Genomic DNA, 25,803 nt, shown 5'->3' with positions numbered 1-25,803 from the left:
TTTAGAGTAATTCAGTATTCTCTGTGGTCTAGATGAGTCTCTGGTGTTTTAGTGTCATGGTCTGTTTGAATTCTTGTCCTTTGCTCACTTCTGGCCCTGTGTAATGTTTGGCTGCTCCTTGCACAATAGAGTGTCTCAAACATCTTTAGACACTATATCATTCACAGTTTAATTTCCTCTAAGACACCATCCTTGACTTTTCAGTCCAAAATTGCCCAAGAGGCCTGTAGACTCTTTATTATTATGATTTCTTTGTCTTTTTAGCAGTCTGGAAATCCCCTTGAGGAGGAAGTTTTAATTTACATTTTCTTTATTTATGAATAAATTTGCTCTCTCTTTCATCCAATAAAATGTAAGTTCCATAAGTCAATCACTGCCATGTCTGCCTAGCCCATAGCACCCATTACTTCCCTGGCTCCCCATCATCTTACCCTTAAATCTATTCATCCATTAGTTTGAAAAATGTCAAGGAGATCAAATTTAATTCAGATCTCGGCAAACCCATCCCAAAGAGGACATTCTCTTTTTGTCGTTTGTCATTTTAGTGCCTGTACCAAACCTTGGAACTGAAGATGCCTAAACATTATACAGTAAATAAATGCATAGGTACAATTTCCATTCCTTACTGTATGCCAACATTCTGAGTATGCTGATAGCAACATCTGATTCAAACCTGCCTTGATACATGCTGTTCCTGTACCTTATTTATTTAGGTACCTTCCACTATAAATGGAAAATCTTGAATGCTTTTCTGCATCCTCCTCTATAAATTTCTTCTCAAACTCCACGTCTGGCATTCCTCAGTCTGGTGTTTCACTTCTCCAGTGTAAAGTAGCTAAGTCTTTCTTAGGAAGTGTTAGATATTTGCCTCAAGTATATATTATCTGTAAGCTAGTTTAATTTTCATAGTCAGTGAGCGGCCGCCATATCTTTGTGACAATTGATAAAATATTTTTCCTTTCCAGATTTAAAATTTGTCATTTAATTCATTTATTTCATTTGTTTAGCAAAAATCAATCAACAGCCACCTCAGACTGTTGATTGCAGGCATTCCGATTGTTTTCTGATGTTACTGCTCCATATGCAGTCACTATTGCTTAGACTTAAATGATTATGTCTGTCTCTCTGGCTCCCTATCTATTCCTTAATCTCCTCATTTCTACTCATACCAACCTTCTATCTCATCAAAGCCAGCCCAAAGAGGACAGTCATATCTAGGATTTTTATAAATGGTGATGTAGTCTGCACAATGGGTTGTATTATTAATGATAGTGTCTCTTGTTCAATGGATTAGGTGATTTCTACAAATATGTTCTAAAGTCAATACCTATAGCAGACATCTCTTTCTTTGCTCAGTACTATTTCAAGGTATTTCTAACATCTTACTCTCATTTATAAATCATATATATATATATATATATATATATACACACACACATTCTTTAAAATACTATCATAAATTAATTTAGTCTAGCTGAAGACTTCCTTTGAGGTGGCTGAATTCTAAGTAATCAGTTACCCACTGTAAATAATCACAAACTCAATGGCTGGAAGTAAGATGGGATGGTTACAATGTTGTTCAGAAGTCTGTGTACAGAGTGGCTGTATTGTTTGCTGATGATATCACGTTATTTAGAGACAGGTGTGGGTGGCCATGTGCCTTGCTGGCCCTTAGGACCTTTCTACAAGCTAAGGAAGATTATTGGAGAGATTTGGTTGCTGTATCTGTAAAAATAATAAGAGTAAGGACCACAATAATGATCCCTTCTCAGGTCTTAGCACTTGTTCTGATGGTGACATTGAATACCTGTAGGGTAGATGGTCAATCTTCTTTGCAGCTTTGGCACCTTTGGTAATAAATCTTACCCTGCTTTTCAGGATATTGTTCTTTTAAGATATTAGAACCCTCTCTTTCATGGAAATACATAGAAGTTAGCTAACTTAGATCATTTTTCCATGAAGACTTCAAGTATTTCTAAGAAATGTAGCCAACTCTATAACACTGAAAATTGCTCTTTCCTTAACTCACCCCTTGACCTTTCTTTGTGCTTCATTCTAGTGCAACATGGATGAATGTTTCACTCACTGTGACTGTGCACAAAGTCACCACTCCACATCAGGGGTTGTTCATATTGATGCAATCCTATCATCTCTTATTTGTAAGCAAGGGACGTAAAAATGTTCTATCCTTGAATTCCTTTTTAAAGATCTTGGTACCAGCCCTTTATGGTGGATTTTCTTAAAATGAGAGCCTAAGGGAAACATTTGCATGCTGAATGTTTATGAGAATATTATCTAAAGGAATAAGAGTGGAGAGAGGGAATGGAAAATAAATTTTGAGGTACAAGTGCTTGAATTTGTAGGCATTCTGAGGTACAGAACTTCTGGGAATAGGTAGAAGAAATGTTTGTTCATTAGTTCTTATTGCCACTGAACAAGGGAGGGTCCATGGGTATTAGGACTCTAATATCTTAGTTATGTATGATCATTAAATAATTTTCACTGATGTCTTATTCTATGGATAGGAGAAGTCACTGAGCAAGAATAGACACATATGCAACTTGGCCTTGAGCAAAATACTACTGAATGCTATGTGCATGAAACATCCAGAGCCTTTTCATCACAGCAGTGATGCAGAAGTAAGAAGTGGTGGGAATTTTGATGTGGTGCAGAAGGGTTAATTTCTGTTTTTAATTTTTCTTACCTGAGAAAGCAGGTACAGAAAAGGTAAACTTCATTTTAAAGAGTAGAGCAAGCAATGCATTTAATTAAGAATGCATTCCTAATAGTTAAGAGGAACACTTTTTAATTACTCATCATTGCTTAAAAATCTATAAAGATATTTATATTTATGTAATATAAGAAATTAGATAGCAATAGCTGTCAAAACATATTTCCTTAGCTGGCAGTATCAGCAACATTTGAAAATTATTTGAAATGAAAAGCTGAAGATCTTTTCTCACATTTATTTAATCATAAACTCCATGATAGGCTGCATACTCTCTATATGTATAAAATTGTTGCCTGGAAAAATGTGCCAACTTATAGAAAACAATGTGGTGCTTCAAAGCACGTATTAGCTCATATGTTTATTATTTCTTTGTGTTGAGGGTTGTGGATGACATTATCAATCTAGGGGTCTTTGATGGTCATTGTCTAGGGGTTAGGTTCATTTCCTCAAACAACTAAAGAATTAAATGGCAGAAAAAATCAAACCTCAGACTAGGAAAGAGGAAAAAATAAACAAAATTCTATTGAAAGATAAAGAATCACATCCATACACTTAAAGAATCACACATACATACAAGAAACCAAAATTCAATGCAACCTGGGAAGATCTGGATTTTAAGAGTTTAATCGTTTATCCCTCCTAATTCAGGATTCATCAGATTGAAAAAAGAAAATTCTGATAGGTTTATGGTTTCAAATGAAAAGGTGCAAAGGTGTCCGGGCCATGCCCAGGTGTTATCTGAACTAGTTTGAACTAGTTGACTGATAATAGAACACTGCTGGCTTAGATGGGAAGCTGCCAGACCTTTGTTTCAGACCAAAAAAAGAAAAAGTGGAATTATGCCATCTTTATTATTCCTCTGTGATGCTGCATACTTATCAGGGATTTAGTGTCTTACATGGAGTACATTCAACATCTTCTCTAGAAGCTATTTTGAAATTTTCAGTTATATGCTTTTAACTATAGTTATCCTATTGTGAATATTGGATTAGAAGTTCTTCTTTTTTGTAAACTGCACTTCTGTACACATTAACTCTTCTTTTTCCTTTCCTTCTCAAGACTTCTTGTCTTTTTATTAATAGTATCTAAATAAAAATGTACTGTAGTCTCCATAAATATAATTCCTCCTGCTCAGTTATTCATTTTACATGGTATGCCTATTTTCTTCTCTTTTCTTCAGTTTGTGTGAGTCTTTTTGATGGGATGAGTTACTTGTAGTCTGCATATTATAGTGTCATAATCTTCTATACATTCTGAGTGTCTTCCTCTTTTAATTGGAGACATAAAATTTAATACATTTTCAGTAAATCTATTACTCATGGCTAAGACATATTGCTGTCATTTCATTAAAATTTTCTGTAGTTTTGTATACTTATTTTTCCTTTCTTCCATTGTACTTTGTAGTAGTCTTCTGATTTTTATATTGACACAGATTGATTCTCCTCTTCCTCTATTTTGTGCATCTTCTCTACTGTTGCATTTTGTGTTTTGTGTAGTTTATGGTGGTGTTCACATGCTTTTGCTTCTATTGCAGGACTGGTGTTAGCATTTCTTAGAGGGCCACCATAATAGTCACGAATTCTGTCAAGTTTGCTTATCTTGGAAAGTCTTTATTTCTGTTTCATTTCTGAGGGTTGACTTTGCTTGGTTTAGTTTTCTTGGCGGAAAACACCCTTCTTTTAGGATATTGAATACATCCCCCTTGTTCTGCCCTGTCAAGCTTCTTCTGAGTTGTCTTCTGTTAGTCTAGTAGTCTGCTCTTATGTGCGACTTGACCCTTTTGTGCGAATGTTTAATCAGTTTTCTATCTACTTCCATTTTCTACAGATTGACTAAAGTATGTTTCAAAGCGAGGTTTTTGGTTGAATCTAGTAGGGGAAATTTAACCTTCCTAGCCTGAATGCAGGGCACTGTATCTTCCTGAAGAGTTAAGGAATTTTTATTGACTATTTCTCCAGTTATTATTTCTATAGCTATTTGTTTGCCTTCTTTTGAGATAACCACAATGCATTTGTCTACTTCTTAATTTTGTCTGGTAAATCTCATGTTTTCTATATTCTTTTAAGTTTTCCTCCTCTTCTTTCATCCTCCCCCTCTTCCTTTATAAGCAAATGGTGTCAAAAGACATATATTCAAGTTCAGGAACTCTTTCTTGTGTCTGATCTATTGTGTTACTCAGGAATTAAAGTATATTCTAAATTTCATACATTCAATTATTTAGTTCCAATTTTTCTATTTGGATTATATTTAGAATTTCTACCTCTTTGTCACAGTTCTCATTCATATTATAAATTGTCTACATAGTATATTGACGTGTGTGTTTATTCTCTTGTATACCACCAACTTTTCTTAAAATCATTATATTGGATTCTTTTTCGAGTGATTCTGTTTCTGTTTGTTAGGAGTCTGGTGCTATGGAGTTCTTATTTTCCATTAGAGGCATCAGTTTGCCTTATTTGTTCATTTATTCATGTCTCTATATTGTTATTTTTACATCTGGTGGGTCATTTGCCTGCACCATTTTTATGTCATGTTTAAAAGGTTTATACCTGCTCGTTCTTCATTGTTGATTAGGTATGTTGTGGTGGCTATGGTTACTGGTGAGTACTTTAAAAGGCTGTCTATGCAGCTTGCTTAGCTGTTATCAACACTGGCAATGTGTCTTGTCTTTGGATATCAGTGATCTAGGCTGCAGGAGTCGGGGGGTCTATGGGAATGCACCATTTGCTGGGATGCAACTCTTAGGTAGTATCTAATTATGGATATGTTGTAACTATCTACTTTTCCAGTCAAATGGAGCCAGACTTCTTGAATGAGCTCAGTTGTATGTGGCAGAGCATATTTAGTAAATACTACTGACTGTAACTATTAAGGAAATGAGCAAATGAGCAAATTTTCTTGTCATCTAGAGCATAAGGAGGGTGCTCTGGACCACTCATCTGTCCTGGAGTCTTTTTAAATCAGGTCACACAGAATGAGCCACTCAGACATTTCCTGACCGCAGGAGAGAATGAATTACCTTATTCTGGCTGGCTGGTGGAACTGGGTTATTTGAAAAGGTGATAGATGAAGCAACTTCCTGATTGTATAAGACACAAGGTAAGCAGGACCACAGTACAGATCCCTTTCGTAGGATCCTAGCTGGTGGAAGGTACAACCTTAGCAAGTCTTTAGCAGTACCATAGAACAGTTTTGCAAATCTGGGCTTCAGAACTTCAAAAGTTGTAGTTTTCTCTCATTTGATGTTTGGTATGTCTGTGGGATGAATAGGGACTCTCAGGGGCTTCTTCCTCATCTTTCCCCCTATTAAGTGAAGTGCCTTTTGGTTCAGGATTGATTTACACAGTTTCAGATAACAAAGTATTTGATGGGATGTGGTTAGTTTAATTAATCCCAATGAATTCATTCAACAAAAGGTATATGGAAAGAAATTATGTGCTGTGATGATTAGAACATATGCTTACAATAACTGAGCTCTCATATGTAGTCTTCATCAAGGGTATCAACTTCTACGGTTTGTATTTCTAATGTAACACATCTCACTGTAATCCTGAAGTAAAATATAGCACATAATAATGACCATTAAAAGTTAATTTAAAAACCAGCAAGCAAGAGAAATTTGCACGTGAAACTATTCCTAACTGATGGGGTATTGGTGCTGTTAATGAATAACGGTGGGACAGAGGGTGAAGCAGAAGAATAACCTATGTTACTTCTCCTGAGTAACCTTCACTTTCTAAACTTGCACCAGATATAGTAGGAGCTTTGCTGTTCATTTAACTTTCTTCACGGTACCAGATATTTGACACTAAAAGATATAATAGTACTGAGAAGAAATTATTTTAAGGCTGAAGTTGTAGATTATGTTTTGATTATATATTTATATCACCAAAAGTAAAATAACAATAATTTTTAAGAAAAAATATTTTAAGAGCAAAAACATAGCTTTAGTTATAATAATTTTTTTAAAGGCTTTGCTTTTATTATTTCATTTTCTTTTTTGTGTGCCTAAGATAAGCATATGTTTATCCTTATTGCATTTGTAGAATGGAATAAACAAAAGGAAAATCTGTATATTTAGTGTACTTAAATCAATATGCTGTTTTTCTTTGGTTCGTGTCATTATTTTTGAATATTTAGAAACTGGTTCAGATAGAAATGCTATGAAGATGGTGGACTTTACTCCTATATGAAGCCTTTATTGCTAGAAAGAGTGAATTCAATATTTTTGAATGGACTTAATTTGACCGTTCTAAATGCATCAATATTTAATCATTTGTTGCATTTATGGTAAAAGCAGTTTACTCCAGTTTGCTTAACACTTGCTTTCAACCAAATGAATACTTTTCTTAATGATGTAAACGCATGTAAGAGGGCTGTGGCCATCTGGCTTCTCTTTATGTTATGTCAAATGTCTTCTTGTCAATGATCTAGTAAATACAAGAAATATTTGTATCTTTTTATTATGGTTGAAAACTGATCCCTATCATTTGAATAGTGGGTTTTTTAAAATTTTAGTTATTATTTTTATTTTATGTGTGTGAGTGTATTGCCTGCATGTATGTGTGTGCACCCATGTTGTGCAGTTCCGCAGAGGTCAGAAGAGCGCTTTGGATTCCCCTGGAACTGGAGTTAAGGATGGTTCATACCCATCATGTGGGTGCTAGGAATTGAACCCGGGTCCTCTGCAAGAGTAGTCAGTGCTCTTAACCGCTGAGCCATCTCTCCAGGCCTGAACAGCATTTTTTTTAATATTTATAAGAACAGCCTAAAGGATTATTTAATATATTACTGACAGTAATAATTTAGTGTTGGAAATGTGCTTTTTAAAGTTTTTTTTTTTTAAGAAAACTCATTTGTTTCTTGGATCTTACCCATTCTGATGGGGTAAAATGAAATTTCAATGTGCTTTTAATTTGCATTTCATTGATAGCTGAAGATGTTGAACAAGTAAAAATATTTCTCCCCGATTTAATTTCATCTTTTGAGAACACTCTGTTTAGTTCCATGGCCCAATTCTTTTTTCAAATATATTTTAATAACTATTGTGGATTTCATGCAATATGTCTTAACCATATTCCCCCCTCCCCTTCTCTATCTCCACCTGCCCCATACCCTGCCCACAGGACTTCATGCATTTTGTTATATAAGTTAAGGCGTATTGATTCAAGTTTGTGTACCCAGATGTCCCTCCATGTGAGTTCATTCACTGGAGCCTGTTCAGGCTTTCTGGCATCACTCCCTTAAAGAAGATTAACCCTTCCTCATCCAAGAGTGATTAGCTGCCAATAGTTTCTTGTTGAAGTTGTGGTCTCCTACTGATTTCTCCAGGCTATGCTGGGTTTTGTCTGATTGAGTTTTCATGAGTCTTATGCATGCTATTACCATTGCTGTTAGTTCATATGAGCAGGGTCCCAGGAGGCTATAAGACTTAATTAGGTTGTTTGCTTTCTAGGTGTTATTTGTTTAAATTATTTGTTCATTTATTTTTGTTTTGTTGAGACTGGGTCTCCCTTTAGCCTCGACTGGTATGGAACTTGCTATGTACAACAAACTGGCTTCAATCTTACAGAGATCTCTCTGCCTTGGACTTCTGAGTGCTGACATTAAAGACAAGTGCCACCAAGCTTGGATTTGTTTCTTTTATTTTTCTAAATATTCTAGATAACTTCTAGTCAGCGCATCCATTGGTCATATGTAAGTCATACTCTCCTTCAACCAGCAACAATGAGTCTCAAATAGTTCTAAATCTAGTGCTGGTTTACCACCTATTTCTCATATCCCTTTGGACTCACATGAGCAGACCTCCAGTGACCTGGAAGTCTCAACCTCCTTATGTTCATGAACCAGCCTGGCTGTAACAATTTTTCTACCTCCTCTTCTACAATGGACTCTGAGCCATGGTGTAGAAGAGGTTCCATATAGGAGTCCCAACCTACACTTTACAGTCTCATATCCAAATCTTGGTCAGTTGTGGCCTTCTGTGTGCATTGTACTCTGATGTACACGGAAGTCTCACTGGTGAGAATTGAGGGGTGCATTAGCCTTTTCTCTACCCCTTATTTGCCTATGTTCCATGAGTCTTAGTTGGAGATTCGACTATAGATGTGTCCCCCAGTATTGGGCATCTCCCAGGTGTTTGTTCTCTGTGCCTGACCAGATGTGCAACTCTGCAGTAGCCTCCATCTGTTACCAAAAGAAGCTTCTTTGATGAGTGCTGTATGGCATGTTTGTCACTCTAAGGGAGATCTCTTCTTTCTAGCACTATGTTCCCTGCCAAGCAACTCCTAGGTATACATATGCATTAATGTTCAGACACTCATGTGCATTTCTCATAGGGTCTCTAGGGCATCACTTTTCCCTCTAGGTTTCCTAACCCCCCACCCCCTGAGAGTCACTAATCTCCACTCTTTTTTCACCCATATGGATTCCCTCCTCACTTCCTCCCTAGTCACAGTGCCCCCATATCCCCATCCTCCCTGCAAAACCATCCGGCTCCCTCTGGCTTTCCTTTCCTGTCTTCCCTTGCTCCCCTACACCATGGTCCCTTACAACACATGCAAGTTTTTCTAAAATTGACCACATTTTAGGATACAAAACAAAACTCACAAAACACAAAAAGCTTAAAATAATCATCCATGCATTCTATTATAGGACCACAGTGCAATAAAGCTTATAATCAACAGCAAAAGAAGCTCTAGTAACTACACGATCTCATAGAGATTAAAGAACACACTCCTGAATGATGAATGGGTCAAAGAAGAAATTAATAAACACATAAAAGTATTCCTGGAACTAAATGAAAACAAGAACACAATGCAACAAAACTTCTGGGACACCTTAAAAGCAGTCCTAAAAGAGAAGTTTATAGCTCTTAGTGCTTACTTTAAAACAATCAGAAATCGTACATATGAGTTGCTTAATGGTACAACTCAAGACTCTGGAAAGACAAGAACAAATCAATCCCATACTTAGTAGATTAGAAGAAATAACCAATGTCTGAGCAGAAATTAGGGAAATAGAAACAAAGAAAACAATACAAAAAATCTATAAATCTAATAGCTGGTGCAACCAGTATATGGAAAGCAGTGTAGAGATTGCTCAAAAAGCTAAAAATGAATCTACCACTCCTTGGCATATAACCAAAGGATTCACCCTACTGTAGAGATACCTGTCCATTCATGTTTGTTGCTGCTCTCTTCACAATAGCTAAGAAATGGAAACAACCTAAATGTCCCTCAAATGATGAATGGATAATGAAAATGTGGTACATCTACACAAAGTAGTTCTACTCAGCAGTAAGAAAAGATGAAATTATGAAATTTACAGGTAAATGAATGGAATTAGACAGTGTTATACCAAGTAAAGTAACACAAACACAGACAAGCAAGGGATGTATGTTCTCCCTCATTTGTGGAATGTAGCACCAATCCCTTATATATGAGTGTATAAATTCTGATGTAATACCAGGAACCAGAAAAATGTAAAAAATACAAGAAAGTAAAGGAAAAGAAAGGACCTGAAAGTGAGATAGTAGGTGTTCTAGTTTGTTCTTCATTGCTGTGACAAAAAAACTCTGACCACTACCAACTTGGGGATGAAAGGGTTTATCTAGCTTACATATCCTGTCTCACAGTTCATCCAGGAGCCCAAGGTAGGAACTCAGGGCAGGAACCTGGAGGCAGGAGCTGGAGCACAGGGCAAGGAGGAATGCTGCTTACTGGCTTGCTCCCCTGGCCCCTGCTCAGCCTGCTTTCTTATGCAACACAGACCCACCTGCCCAGGGGTGTCACCACCCACAGTGGGCTGGGCCCTCCCACAACACTACTCAAGAAGATGCCCCTCAGACATAGCCACAGGCCAGTCCAATAGAGGCAATTCCCCAATTGAGGCTCCCTCAACCCAGGTGTGTCAAATTGACACTAAAGCTATCCAGCACAGTAGGAAACAGATATTACTAGGGGGGTGGGATGATGTGGGGAAAGTGGGAGTGTTCAGCAGGAGGGGAGAAGGGAGAGACTTGAAGAGCCCACAGTGTGTTGGGGGAGGGAAATCAAAAGATGAAAGATGGTGAGACTCACATGTTATTGTAGGGAGGTTGGAGAGAATGGGAGTTCTGGAAACAGGGAGGGAGAAAAAGAGATTGGATTGGAGGAAAATGAGTAGAGTTGAATGAATTTTGCAGGGCCTAGGAAACCCAGAGGGAAATGTGATATCCTCAAAACCCCATGAGAAATGTACATACAGTGTCTGAATATTAGTGCGTAAGTATACCTGGGAGCTGCTTGTCAAGGAACACAGTTTCAGACAGAAAAGTCCTCCCTTTAAGTGGTTGTTGAGGATGGTCTAGGAGACTCCCAAAATAACACAGGTTAGTTCCAACCCCTTTGGTTATCTCCCAGAACTAGTAGATAAGATTCTACTGCTGAAGACAGGATATATTTGGACACAGGACTTGAAGCAATGGAGCAGAAACTGATCTGGAAGCTTTCTAACTGGTTTGGCTATCATAATGCTAAATGATAGCAGTCAAACTGCCAAGGGAGAAGAACAATCAATGGTCCAACCCAGTCCTAAAGCCTAATAACCATAATGACTGTCACAGTAAACTACCTCTATTGGTGCAATAGTGACACTATTATCTCAGGTGTTGGGGGCAATCAACAGCTATATAATTGAGCTTAAAGACCTCTCATTGGGAGGGAACTCATGAATGACACCATAAATTCAGCCAAATGCACATATCAGGACAGGGCATAGATATTAGAGAAAACCATATCTCTTTCATATCTCTAGACAAATGAAATTCCTTACCTTATGACGAATATTGATCCCTCTATTTACAGACTAGCACACCATACACCACTCATTAAAGGCACTTCTTTTTAAAAGAGATGGAGGCTACTGCAGAATTGCACAGCTGGTTAAACACAGAGAATACATGTCTGAGAGATACTAGGTGACACATCTATAGCTGAACTTCTACAAATAAGGCTTGTGGGACATAGCGGAACAAGGGTAAGAGAAAAATTGAATGCATCCCTCAACTCTCACCAATAAAGCTTCCATATACAACAAAGTGTGATGCACACAGAAGACCACACATGGCCAAGTTTTAAAGATTGAGAGACTTCAGAGTGTATATCCTGGGATAGGTCTCTACATTGAACCTCAACCACTCACAGCTCAGGGACCATTGTGAAGAGGGGGACGGAAAGATTGTAAGAGACAGAGCTGGTTCTTGAACATAGGGATTCAGAGGCTTTCAGGCCACTGGAATCTTGCACATATGAACTGTGGAAATGGTGGCATTGAGTATAGGACCCATGTCAACTCAATTAAACAATGGTCTACAGGGAGGAGAGAAATGAGTGCTGGGCAGCACTAGACTGAGAACTATTGGAGACTGATTGCTACTGATTGAGGGAGAGTATGCCTTACATATGATCTCTAGATGGGCTGACTAGACTCCAGTGGATTAATTTGCACTGAAGGACATCTGGCTACAAATGCTTGGATAGGACTTAAGATGTATGGTGGGATTACAGGTGGTGGGATGGGGAAGGAATGGATGGAGGAAGGGGTCTAAATTTGATTAAGAACTATTGTGTGGAATTACAAATGTTCAATAAAAGCATGATATATATGTAACACATGTATACATATAAATATAAATAATTTAATTGGAGTTACTTTACAATGGGAGGTATCTCTATTAGATAAGACAGACTAGCAAATAAATAGCCCAATGGCAGCAATGGATTGAATTTGGGGGACTGTTGAGAAGGGAGGGTCCTATAGTCCATCAAACATCCTGGCTATAGACATTTCTGTTGGTTACCCACCATAACTTGACAGTATGGCCCTATTGCTGAGAACACTGCATGAGTCATAGAAAAATCCTGAAGCAATCAAGCACATACCAAACTTTTCTGTATTGCCTGACTTTAAGTGCTATGCATGCTGCCAGAAAAGAAAATTATTCTTCAATCCTACCCAGTTTTAAACCCTGTGAGCTATAATAATGAATATCCTGGCAAGATGTGCCCACTGGTGCAGTCACGCTACTAAACTGACACCTAATGTTTTATTGTAACACCATAGATTATTGTACACTCAGTTCTCATCAGAGAAGCATCTTGCAGCAGATGGTAGTTAACACAAAAATCCCAAACCAGTCAATATGCAGAGAATAGTATACTGTGGAGGTCTTGTCCCAAAATGGGGCACATACATCACACTCTATCTTCCCCAGGTTCATGAATCTGAAAAAGGAGGTGGAACAATTGTGAGACAGAAGTGATAGAATAAATATAAGGAAAGTAGTTTCTATGGATTCATTGGGGGAAATTGCACACATGAAAGCACAGAAATTGTGAGAACATGCACAATACTTGTGCAAAACCAAGCAAGACAAAACTCTGCATAGAAAAGGGAGGTGGGAAAAAAGTCCCAGGCTTAGCTGAGTGTTATTGACAACTGATAACTGGTAGGAGAGGGAGAGTCAGTTCTCTGTAAGGGTATGGCACCAGGTTAGTTGACCAGGCTCCAGGGCATGATTCCACATCCAAAGCAGTTGAGAATTACAAATTAGACTCTTTTAGAAAAGCTTTTAGAAAAATAATAATAGAGGACATAGCCCTCTCTTAGGAAGGAAGGGATAGTAAGCTGGTATGCAGATAGGAATGGCAGAATCTCTACATTATCAAAGAAAATTTTATGAAATTTTCAAGCATCAATAAAAATATTAAAATAAAAACACTAATGAACACTAATCAGTGTCTTCAAGGAAACTTAAAGGTCACATCCAAAGTTTAAATTAAAATCAATATTTTGAAAACTTCAATCCTACTAATAACAATGTAGAGAGTCAAGCAACCCTAACCAAATTACAAGAAGTACTCATCACAAACATAGAAGAAACCATCTCAGACTCTATATGGGACTATAAGAAACACGGTTAGCCAATGCTTTCTGAACAGAAAAAATACTGACGGAAGTATTAGCAAAACCTATTTCAAATTATGCCACAGAGCCATAGTGATAAAAAGAGAATGTATTGCCATAAAAACAGATACACAGATCAATGGAATAGAGTAGAGGCCACAAATATAATTTCATGAAATTACAGCTACCTGATCTTTGATAAAAGTGCCAAAAGTATACATTGTAGAAAAGATGGTGATTTTATCAAATGCTGCTGAGAAATCTGGATTTCAGCTTGTAGAAAATTAACCAGATTGTATACATCAAGGACCTTAATTCCAAAAGATAAGCTAGTCTTCAGTCTAGAGCAGCAAGACCAACTCACCAGCGAGAAAGAAGGCAAGCAGCAAAAGGCCATGTGTCCGCCTCTGCCATGGCCTTTTATACGGGCTGCCATCAGAAGGTAATACCCACATTTAGGGTGTGTCTTCCAGGTTCACATGATCCAATCAAGAAGATCTCTCTCATTTCAGTTAATCTCAGATCCAGTCAAGTTGACATCCAGGATTAGCTATCACAAGAAGCATATAGTAGAACACATGTGATATGAAAGGTCAGGTAGAGACTGGAAACTAGTTTCAAGATGGGATGGGTACGAGGTAGGGGTTAAGAAAGAAGCATGAACGGGTGGCTAATCAAAATTAAGGATGTATGAAAAATACTAAATAAACCCTAGTATTTACTATTATTTAAATTTTAATTTTATTCAAAATTAAAGCAAAATAAAGAGGTATGTGCTCAGTAATAAATAATACTGCTTCCAGAAAACATCAATTATTAAATGAAAATCTCAATTTCAGGCATGGCATATCTCCTTAGAGTTATGGTAAGACATACCATAAATGAGAGACACTGCCAAAAAACAGTCTATTGCCATTGCTCTGGTTTCCCAATATAAATGCTTTTATTGAATTTTTGTGTGTTTCATACAGAACAGCTCAAACAATCTTAAACATCTTTATACCCCCATCCCCACAGGCACCCTCTTATAGCCCCTCACCCCCACTGGAGCCCATATACTCAGTCATTGCTGTAAGGCCCACTGGGTCATCAGTGTCCCCAGCCGTTCCCTATTGCAAGTCTGTCCACTAAGTCTAGTCACTTCATCTAGAGTTACTTGTTTTAGGAAAATCAGCTCCAATTCATCTAGCAGAAATGCGTTACCAACATTCCTTCAGATAAGATTGGGGGTCTGCTGTTCATTTTCCCAGTTCTATGCTGAGCTATTATCTGCCTGAGTTTGCATAGGACTTGTGTATGTTGACACCATTGCTATAGAATCATATGAGCAGGCTCACAGGAGCTTGTAGGACTCTGTTTACATATGATCATGCACCTCCTCCCTGGCTCTTACAATCTTTCCGACCCCTCTTCTGCCACAGTCCTTGAGCCTTGGATGGGAGAAGTGTGATAAAGGGATCCTGACCAAAGATCAGCATTCAGCAAACTCTTGATCTCTACACTTTGGCTATTTGTGACCTTTTGTGTTCCTGGCCCTCCACTGCATGAGGAAGCTTCATTATTGAGAACTGAGAGCTTTATCAGTGTCCTCTTCATTATACCTGTTCTATGTTCCATGAGGCTTAAGATGTAGAGGTTGCATTGTAGATGTGTCACTTAGGCCTCAGCAATTCATAGACAATGCCCATGTAACCAGTTGTGGTACTCAGTAATAGTCTCTGACTGGTACAAAATGAGCTTCTTTGATGAGTGGTGACTGGGATATTTGTCTGTAAATATAAGAAATCACATTTGTCTAGTCATGTGACACTCTTGGGGTTTTCCTTAAGATCTGTGTCCACTCCAGTCATTTTTATTAAGTTATGTTTACATTACCACACTTGGGTTTCCTCTTTTTTCTGAGGATTTAGTCAAATCATGTAGCTGTTTTTGCCCCCAAGATAAAAGTGCCTCTACTGCACCTATGATACATGCTATGCTTATGATTGATGAGGTTATTTGGTCTTGAAGCTGGTGTTGGCTTATCCATTGATGTTTACCCTTGGCACCTTCATAGTGCTCTCAAAAGCTATGAGAGCTAGCCTTCAGGGGAAGTGGTTGCAAGTCAGTTGCAGCTCTATTGCTCCAAATCCTGTGTCCAAAGTATGTTCTGTCTTCAGTAGTAGGGTCTTATCTTCAAGTTCTGAGATGCCATCAAGGGCTGTGGCAATAGCTTAAGTAATTTTGGGGAGTCTCTTGGACCACCCTGGCCAACAACTCAAAGGAAGGTATCTCCTGTCTGGCACTGTTTCTTATTATGTAGCCTTTAGTTATACACATGGACTCATGTAGAGATAATGTTTATATAATTTTTCAGTAGGTTGTTGGAATAATTTGGTTCACTTTAGTTTTTTTTTTTTTAACCAGCTAGGTATTATTTATCTCTCTTCTCTCTCTCACTGCCCAACCATCTGCCATGGCTTCTCCATTTAAAGTGCCCCCATTTTCCCCATTTCTCCCTTCATAATACCCATCACCTATGATTCCACCTCTCTTGAGCTCCTTCTTTCCATTTATCCCCAGTTTTCTTGTATAACCTCCCTCCCTGCCTCTCATTTAAATAACCCCATTTTATCCATTTCTCCCTTAGTAACACCTGTTTCCTACTGTTCTTCTCTCTCAGGTTCTTTCTTTTTCATTACCTCCCTGGTTCCTTTTCATTATCCTGGTTCCTATAGTTATATCTGAATGCATACTCACTTATAAGGATTTGGTGCTTGGATCCACATACGAGGGAGAACATACAATGTATTTTTTCCCTGTGCCTATGTTACTTCACTTGGTATAACAGTTTCTAGTTTCATCCACTGACCTGCAAATTTCATGTTTTCATCTTTCTTTACCACTGAGTAGAGATCCATTGTGTGAATGTACCACATTTTCATTACCCCCCTTGGCATATACCCAAAGAATTCATCTTATTGCAGAGAAACTTGTATATCCATGTTGATTGCTGTTTTTCACAACAGCTAAGAGATGGAAGAAACCTAAGTGTCCCCCAATCTAACTCTTTGATAAGACTGTGTTGCAGAAGATACCACCTACTATGGTTGTAGGACCCAGAGAAATCAACCTTCAACTGAACAGGACTCTTTCTCTCTCTCTCTCTCTCTCTCTCTCTCTCTCTCTCTCTCTCTCTCTCTCTCCTCTCCTGGTAAGCTATCCTAATGCTGAAAGATGCTTTTCATGGTGCTGGGGGGAAAAGACATTAACAGCTTTCCCAAGCAGCAAATCCCACATGCTAAAATTAGAACCTGCCAGAAAAAGTGTGTCAATTGGTGCTATAGTGACAAGACTGTTTTGTGCATAACTAACCACTCCTTTGATTGGATGTGAGATTTGCTTCATAGTAGGGAATTCATGTCTCATACAATAAACATGATCAAAAGCTCAAAATCCATGACCAGGGACGTCATAGGCTATATAGGAAAATTTATATTTTTCTAAATGATCATGTTTTCATCTGCCTTCCAAACATTTATGTTTATATTCATAGGTTTGTCCTGTTCCCCTCAAGGTTCGGGATGATAACAGAAGAGAGAGTGCAAAGAATTTAAGACCCAAAAGATGGAGAGAAGTGCTTGAAATGCTGTCATCTGGACATAACATTGTTAGTGTACACATTAACCGGCAGCAGCTGTGGTTACCTGCACAAGACCTACATAAAAGATCAAGCCACATAAACATTCCAGTATGGATAGGCAAGGAATTCCTAAGGTCCTACCTTTATCTGAGGATCTATTGGAAGCTGATGCCTGCTAGGGGAAGGAAAATTAGGATGACTTCAGACCTATATGCCTATGGGTAGAAATAATTGGGTTCAGTGGGTTTAAAAGCATTCATGATTTTCTAATCTTAAATTATACTCAGTTTTGTTTTAAGGAAAATCATATTAATCTTTTTTCATTCATAGTTGTCTGTCTTCTGAGCTGGGTGTGGTAGCGCACGCCTTTAATCCCAGCACTTGGAAGACAGAGGCGGATGGATCTCTGTGAGTTCAAGGTCAGCCTGGTCTACATAGTGAGTTCCAGGCCAGCTGGAGCTACAGAGAGACCCTGTCTCAAAAATACAAAAATAATAATAAGAAAATAGTTGACTCTCTTCTATAGTGAGGTTTTCAAGTATTAATTCTAATTTCTGAAATTCTTAATATGATTAAAATTAGACTGTCCATAAAACTTTTGTCTATGGGAACATAAATTGGAAACAGTGTCTCAGACTATCAATAATTTTGTCATAAAACTTCTCAGCTGAAACTAGGGCAGAAAAGCTCTGTATAGAAAATTAAAAAGACATTAAAATTTTGGACAGATATTTGACCCTGCTCTTCCTTATACTAAAATTTATTGATTATGGTAACTGATAAATCCATAAACTAGAAGCAAAGAAGAAAAGGAAAAAATCTTAGTAAAGTGTTTCACATATAGTAATGCTGTTTCATTAAACGGCAGAGATTAATTAAAAGCACGGCTCCTATTAGGCAGCCATGAGTAAAATCTGGCTCCATAATGTATTTGAACTTTAATCAGGGGAAATAATTAGAAACTGTGTTTCCGTATCTTATTTCTCATAATTCATGGCATGCTATATATCAATAGAAACAGACCAAGAGAAGGGAGATAGGAATAAATTTTGTTTATTAATTGTTCATAATATAGTAAGGGGTGATGATTCTTTTAAGCATAGAGTTCTATGCTGAAACTAATTATGGTTTGAATTTTTCACATAGAACAAGGTGCTGAACTTTTCATGTTTAAATGTTTCTTCGGTATACTTCAGTATGTTATTTGTATTTTGAGGAATTTTGAAAAAGCAATCAATGATACTACTAGACTATAGAGCCTAAAAACCATAACAATGACCAGCCCAGACAACTGCATTGGCACACTTTTATCTTGGATGCAATCAACAACTGTCTAATTGGACTTAAGGCCTGAGCAATGAGGGAGCGGAGTTCATGTATATTACTGTAAACATTGCCAAGCACACATGGCTGGAGAGGTCATAGGTCATAGAGAAGAACTTACCTCTGTCATTTCTCTAGACCAATGCAATTTCTTACTGTATTCTAAATATATATCATTATATTTACATATAAGTGTACCTCTTCATCAAAGAAGCTTCTTTCTGCATCAGACAAAGATTATTAAAAAGTTCCACAACTGGTCAAATGCAGGAGATAAGTGACTGTGACTTGCCCAGTCCTGATTGATAATACATCTATAATCTAACCTCTACACCTCATGCTCAGGGCACATCACAGAAGATGAGTAGAAAGAATGTAAGAGCCTGAGGACAAGATGCTTGCTGCTACTAAATGTATTCTAGAATGACAGTGAGGTTATCCCATGAAATCTCCACACTACAGTAGTCTAATAAGAACTGCATAATGATAAAAGCAGTTGACACACCATGCTGGAGAGGGGGATATGTCATGGAATCCCACCTCAAAATCAAGAGCTTTAGACCACCAATGGGTACTGTGTGAAGGAGAATTAGTTTTCTCTAACTCCCTGAAAAATTTTCTAACAAAAAATGGGGAGCCCTAAGCACAGGTAGACATGAGCAGCACTCGTCATGGATTCTCTGCATTACATATTTATGTGTATATATATATATATATATATGCCTATAGACTCTAATTGGTGTCCTGACTTGTCCTTCATTGTGGGTCCATGTCCTAGAACCTAGTAAACATACCAAGTATTCCATCCTTGAGAGAGATCGGCTCTCCCTATGCCAGTGTCCATCATTTTCCTATGGTTCCTTAGGTAGGGTTGGGTTCCTTAACAACCTCCCTATGTCTATGCTGGGATTTTGTCTGGTTTGAGCTTCCATGAGAATTATGCATGTATATATATGTATATGTATATATGTGTGTGTTTTTGTAAAAGTAACAATAATAAAAAAAGGACAAGAAATTTAGAGGTACTGGGGGACATGGAAGGATTTAAAGGGGGCACTGGAAAGGATAGGAATAATGCAAAGATAACACATTTGAAATTCTCAAATAAAAATAAATAAATATATAGAAAGAATTAGAGCTAAGTGAATGAGTAAGTGCGGTGGCCAAGAACTTCTTTCTGTGGGAATAGGGTGATTTTTGAATGCTAACACCTGCAGCTTCCAAGTTTGAATTGGCTCAAAATGTCCAGGCTTCTCTCACTTGGCCAACTTCCTCTTCTATGCCATAGATGGTTATCATACCATCACTGGTATATTTTGCAAATGAAGAATGAGACATTGTGAAGCGATGCGCCAACATTTTGAATTAATTTCCATGAAGTAACATAACAGTAATGAGTAGATCTATGTCACCTCTGTCCACAATTGTGAAACCTGGTCTCAATTCTATGGACTTACCCTGTTTATCCTGAGGTTCAACATTAGTGGGAAAAATACAAAAACTCATGTTTATGCTTCAGTTTGGGGTAGGTGAATAAAAATAGAATATAGAGCTGGTAACTGCCTCAATCTTCAGGAAACTGCAAGTAGTTGAATTAGAGCATCCTTGTAGTATTTCAAAGGCTACTGTAGGAATAATGAAGATAGAGCTATTATTAGATTGCCATAAAGTAAGTATCTGAGAAGTAACTATGTAAAGAAATTTAACCATCTGGTTTGATGAGCATATAGACAGAAAGAAGAAAAAGAAGAGAAAAGAGGAAGGGGGCGAGAAATTGTTTAAAAATTTAAATCTCACAGTAACCAGTACCAGAATTGCTACATGATTTAACATCTATTTGCTTATGAGTCACTTATCTTCAACTGAAATTGCTCTCCTAAATTCTAGAGCCATGTACTCAACATATTCTATAGCTCTTCTGGGCATGAGTCCTTGAAAATTCATACTTCTTGCCCAAATTGTACGTTGCTTATTTTTGCCACAGCATTATGACTCTTGCTACCAACAAAGGAAACAAGTTGTGTTTCCACCATTTAAAAGCCAAGTTAACAGTCACTTGTTATCTTGATATGGTCAGTATTATGTTTGTATATGCTCTCCTTTCACTTTGGTCTCTCATTTTCCCATCTCCTTATTTTTATCTTTCTTTTATCTTTATGCTTTTACTTACTTTATTTGACACATGGTCTCTCTTTGTACTCTGAACAGGGCTACAACGGTCTATGTAGACCAGGCTAGTCTCCAACACACTGCTGCCTCTGTCTTCCAAGTACTGAGATTAAAGGGTTGCACCATTATGTCTGACACATCTCCATTTCTATATTGTTATATTTCATTGAAAAATCTAACTTATATGTGCCATGTTTTTTCATGTAATTAAATATTTTTTTGAGAATTTCATTCTCAAGTACTGTATTTGCAAAACTTCCACTCCTCCCTGTCCATTCTACAATGTCTCCCCTATCATGTTTCACTCCCTCTCATTTTCATGACCTCTTCTTTAATTGTTATTGTTACACACACACACACACACACACACACACACAAACACACACACACCTTACTGAGTCTATTTAATGTTGCTCATATGCACCTTTGTTTAGGAATGACCTCTTCAGTATAGATAACCTACTGGGGAGCTCATCTCTGGAGAAAACTGCTTCTCTATCTCTCAGCAGCCATTGACTGCCTACTGGTCTTCATCTATAGGCAGAACATTATGAAACTTCTCCCACACCTACTGGCATGTCAACTGATATTGTCACTATGCAGGTCTTGTTAGAATAAGCAATTTGATGAGATTCTATGGGCATACTTTCCTGACATTTAGAGAGGACACAATCTACCTGTAGTCATCTTGATATATTGATTCTTATAATCTTCCTGCCTCTTCTTCTTAGATGTACCCTGAATCTTATGTATAAGGTTTGAATTATAGGTGCAATCTATATCAGTTGGGCCTGGGTACCCCACTGCCATTTACTACCTGTGTTTTTATAAGCTGCATGTGATCTTTTAATGTTTCACTGAAACTAATGGAATGCATGTGATCTTAATTAAGGAATTTGGTAACAATTGTTTTCCACTGGATTTCAACTATCTGAGACTATTAGTGGAGGAATCAATTTAAAAGATCATTGAATATTAGATGTTACTTGAACGATGAATTTATGAATCTGCTTAAAAATTGCATTCTGTTGCCATTTGTAATGTCTGTTGGAATAAGGCTGAATGAAGAACATAGACTTTTGTAGGAATTTCTAAGTTAATCATATTTTCACTAAAAATATTAAGGAAAAAATGCTATGGAGATAAATTTAAATATTTTAATTGAATAATTTGGTTCAGATTTCAACTGTAAACTTCACTGTGAAAATATTGTCCAATGTATGACAGTGCTTGGAAGAAATAAAGCTTAAGAAATAGGTGGAAAGTTGTTTTCCAAATTTTTAAGAAAATACTGGCATTTTTACTTTGGTTGCATATTTAAAGTTACTACTGGAGGAACAATGAATAAATATTAATTAAAAATTCCATTACCTGTGAGTTTTTTCAGAATGAAATGAAAATGTTAGAATTTTAAGCATTCATATGGAGGAAGATTAGGAGCTATATTCATAAAACATTTGTAGTTCATCTAGTAAAAGAGATAAATCAAACATGAGAGGTGCTGGAAGGGACCAAGGGTCAATTCCGATGTTCCACAACACCACTGGGCTCTGTGTCTACAGGTCAGATGGTGTTTCATCTTCTGAGTTCTTTTTAAAACCTATACTTTATATTAATGCTTTGAGAATTTTATACCACGTATTTTGGTCATATTCACCCCTCTCTTATCTGCTCCAAGATCCAACTCCACTTCCCTATGCATAAAACTTCCTGTCCTCTTTTATTTAAGAACATGAAATCCAATTTATATTTCTCAAATACTTTTTGATGTGGGCCCACCCCCTGGAGTGTGATTGGTCTACCAGATGTCACACCATTAATGAAAACAAACTCTCTCCACAAAACATTCAATTTCCAACAGCTCTAAAGCTAGGAGTGGGACTTTGTGCCTTCTTCTGTCCTCAAGGATGGTATTTTGTATGGTTTGAACATGTGCAGGTCTTGTGCATTCTCCAAACCACTGGGAGGTGGGGAATGGGGTGGAGTGAGGAATGAGTGTGATATAGATGTCTCATTTAAGGATGGACCCTGCAATTTTTTGTTTGCTTGTTTGGAGACAGTCTCTATAGCCCCAGCTGGCTTAGAAATCACAACATAGAACAAAATGGCCTCGATCTCTTAGAAATCTATCTGCCTTAACCTCCAAAGTGCTGGTATTAAAGACTTACACCAGCATTCCTTTGCACATTGACCAGTTGTGAATCTTCACATTAGTCACCATCTACTTCAACAAGCTTTTCTGGAGTGTTGAATGATAAAATAATCTAATGGCTGTAAAGATAACTCATGAGCAGTTGGTTTAATCCTGTGTATATTCAGGGGAATAATAGCAATAGATTCTTCCCTATGGTTTACAATCTATTTGGTCAAAGGTTCTTTGCCTCAGTAATAGTGGCAGCGATGCGTACTATCTTGTTGACTGGTATTCAAATCCAATCAGAAAGTGGTCAGTTACTCCATAACATTGGTATCACTCCTACAGCAGTGGGCATATCTTGCCAGATCAATCACCTCTGTAGCTCACAGGGGTTTCAGCTGGTTAAGACTGATAACAACTTTTCTCCTGGTAGCCTGCATAGAGTCTTTGAGCACTTTGTAAGCCATCCAGTAGTTTTGAAATTATGAGGTTAGTACCAGCCTGATTTCTCCATGATCTATGAATCAAAAATGTAGTGCCTTCAATTAAAGGTTCTGACCATCAAGTTTAGTAGGATAACCAAAAGCACAGGCAATATGCAGTAATTTGGGAGGTCTATGGGTCTATGGGAGGGTGAGGTGGCCAAAAACTCCAAAAACGGAAAACTCTTCCTGGCACAGGGCTTATTGCTAGGCTATGGTGTCTAATATGGGAATTGACTCCCCATTAGAGGGTTGTTAAACTATTATATATATATGTGTGTTTTTTTTAGAAAGCTTCTATAGTAGCAGATTTCCATATAAATTTTCAAAAGGTATTTGGTGAGGTGGCTGGCTATTGGATGATCAGACTAGTGGTGGAGGCTCCCTGGACCTCTTTAGCTAACTAATCTAACAGAATTAGTGAGTTCCAGGTTAAGTGAGACACCCTGACTCAAAAAATAGTGGAGCGTGATAAGTGCAAGACCTCTGAAGTTGACCTCTGACCACCATAAGCATATGCACACAGGTGTACGCCCACCCCACACACCGACATGAAAAAAGGCATACTCCAAAACGCAACACACACACACACACACACACACACACACACACACACAATTTCCCCTTCATGATTTTCCCCCGCAGTTTTACAAGACCATTACTTTGAATTTTCCTAATTATATCAATCAGCTTAATTTGTTTGTAGATTCTAAATGTTTCACATGTTCTTGCTCTCTTTGCCTTTGTAGGTTATAATTTCAAAAATCCATTCACTGCTCTTGAAGGAGCTTTGGGAACAACTGCAGGCAAGAGCACATGCAAATCTCTCATTTAATTAACAAGTTTTTAATCTTCATACTAATATAAAAGAGTAGAGAATGTTGTTTTTCCATTAATGTTTGATACCATATTTATGCCATCAGAAAGAGGGGAGGAGAGGGAGGCTGGTATTTTCTGGCCATGCAACTGACCTCGAGGGAAGTAATGCTGCCAATCACTGGATGCTTAGTTTGAGGGATAACATTGAGTCAGTGTGTCAATCAGCTTCTTACGGCTTGGGAAAGTCAGGACCTGTGCTTAGAGAATAGAACAGCAAAATGAAAGGGTCACAGGAAGTCAGGAAAGTTGACTAGAAAAACTTTTAATAGCTACCATAAGTGATGACATGGTAGAGGGCAGATCAGAATTTATAAATCTGTTCCTGAAGTTTTCGAATGTAAAATCAGTTTTGATGTCACAGGAGTGTCTTTTAACTTGATGACTGGTAATGATTTTTATTATTCTTCAAGACATTTGGAATGTGGCTTTGTTGAAATTGGTCCACATATTTTCCTCATTGTTGAGAAATGCATACTTTTTTTTTCAATATAGCCTTGCTTCTTCCAAAATAATTCTAGAAAACACAATTAAGAATGCACGCACACACACACACACACACACACACACACACACACACACATGGTTTTAAATTAAAAAATACAGAATAAAAGTCAAAATGGATAGTAAGTAAATGGAGAAAACTAGTTGATCCTGCTGTAAAGCCTCTTTCTGAGGAAAAACTAAAGTATAACCCAGGTCTCATTCCAAGTAAAGAAATGAAAACCACGTGGTTAAGGAAAGAAACAGAAGTGTGAGGAATGCACAAAACCAATACTACTTTTTATTATTGTATTAATTGTGGTGCTTAAAACAAAACCGATTCATGGTCTCATAGTTGTATATGTCAGATGCTATGACATCAAGGTGACAGTGAGGGAGCATTCCTTTGATAATCAAGAAGAATCTGTTTACTTGTCTTCCTCAGCCTTTAGAGGCCACCTCTTTCTTAGTTGGTACTCAACTTCCAAGGCTCTAGAGCAGCCTCATCATATTGGTCTGTGACTCTTTGTCTACTAATACAGACCCTTGTAATATGGGCTCACTTGATAATCTAAGAAAGTCTCTCTGTCTCAAGAGTCTCAATTTATTCATTTTGAAATTTTTTTGATCACTTATGATGATGTATTCACAGACTCTTTCAGGGAATATTATTTTAGCCATCACATAAACCATGAAATAAGTATTTCATCCTAGGGAGGGTGGATCATCTATGAGTCTAGGTTAGAATTTAGGACATTATTCTATGTCATCTATTCAGCCACTTTTATCACTTCTTTGCTCATCTATGAAATCATTACATAGCAACAAGCAAGGAGATGGAAAATATGCCCAGCAAAGTAAAAGGTCTGAAAGAGAAGATGCTGCTAACAGGGTAGGACCCCACCTGATTCCACCTTGGCTGTTACAACACAGCACACCACTACAGGCTGGGTAATTCATAAAAATTTTTTCCCATTTCTAGATGTTGGGAAGCCCAATGTCAAGTAATGGAAAGACAAGAAGAATATATATA

Source organism: Nannospalax galili, unplaced genomic scaffold (assembly GCF_000622305.1).
Source record: "Nannospalax galili isolate Female #2095 unplaced genomic scaffold, S.galili_v1.0 scaffold318, whole genome shotgun sequence".
Classification (NCBI taxonomy): domain Eukaryota; kingdom Metazoa; phylum Chordata; class Mammalia; order Rodentia; family Spalacidae; genus Nannospalax; species Nannospalax galili.
The sequence above is the reverse complement of the archived record's forward strand: the minus strand, read 5'-3'. Positions refer to the sequence as shown.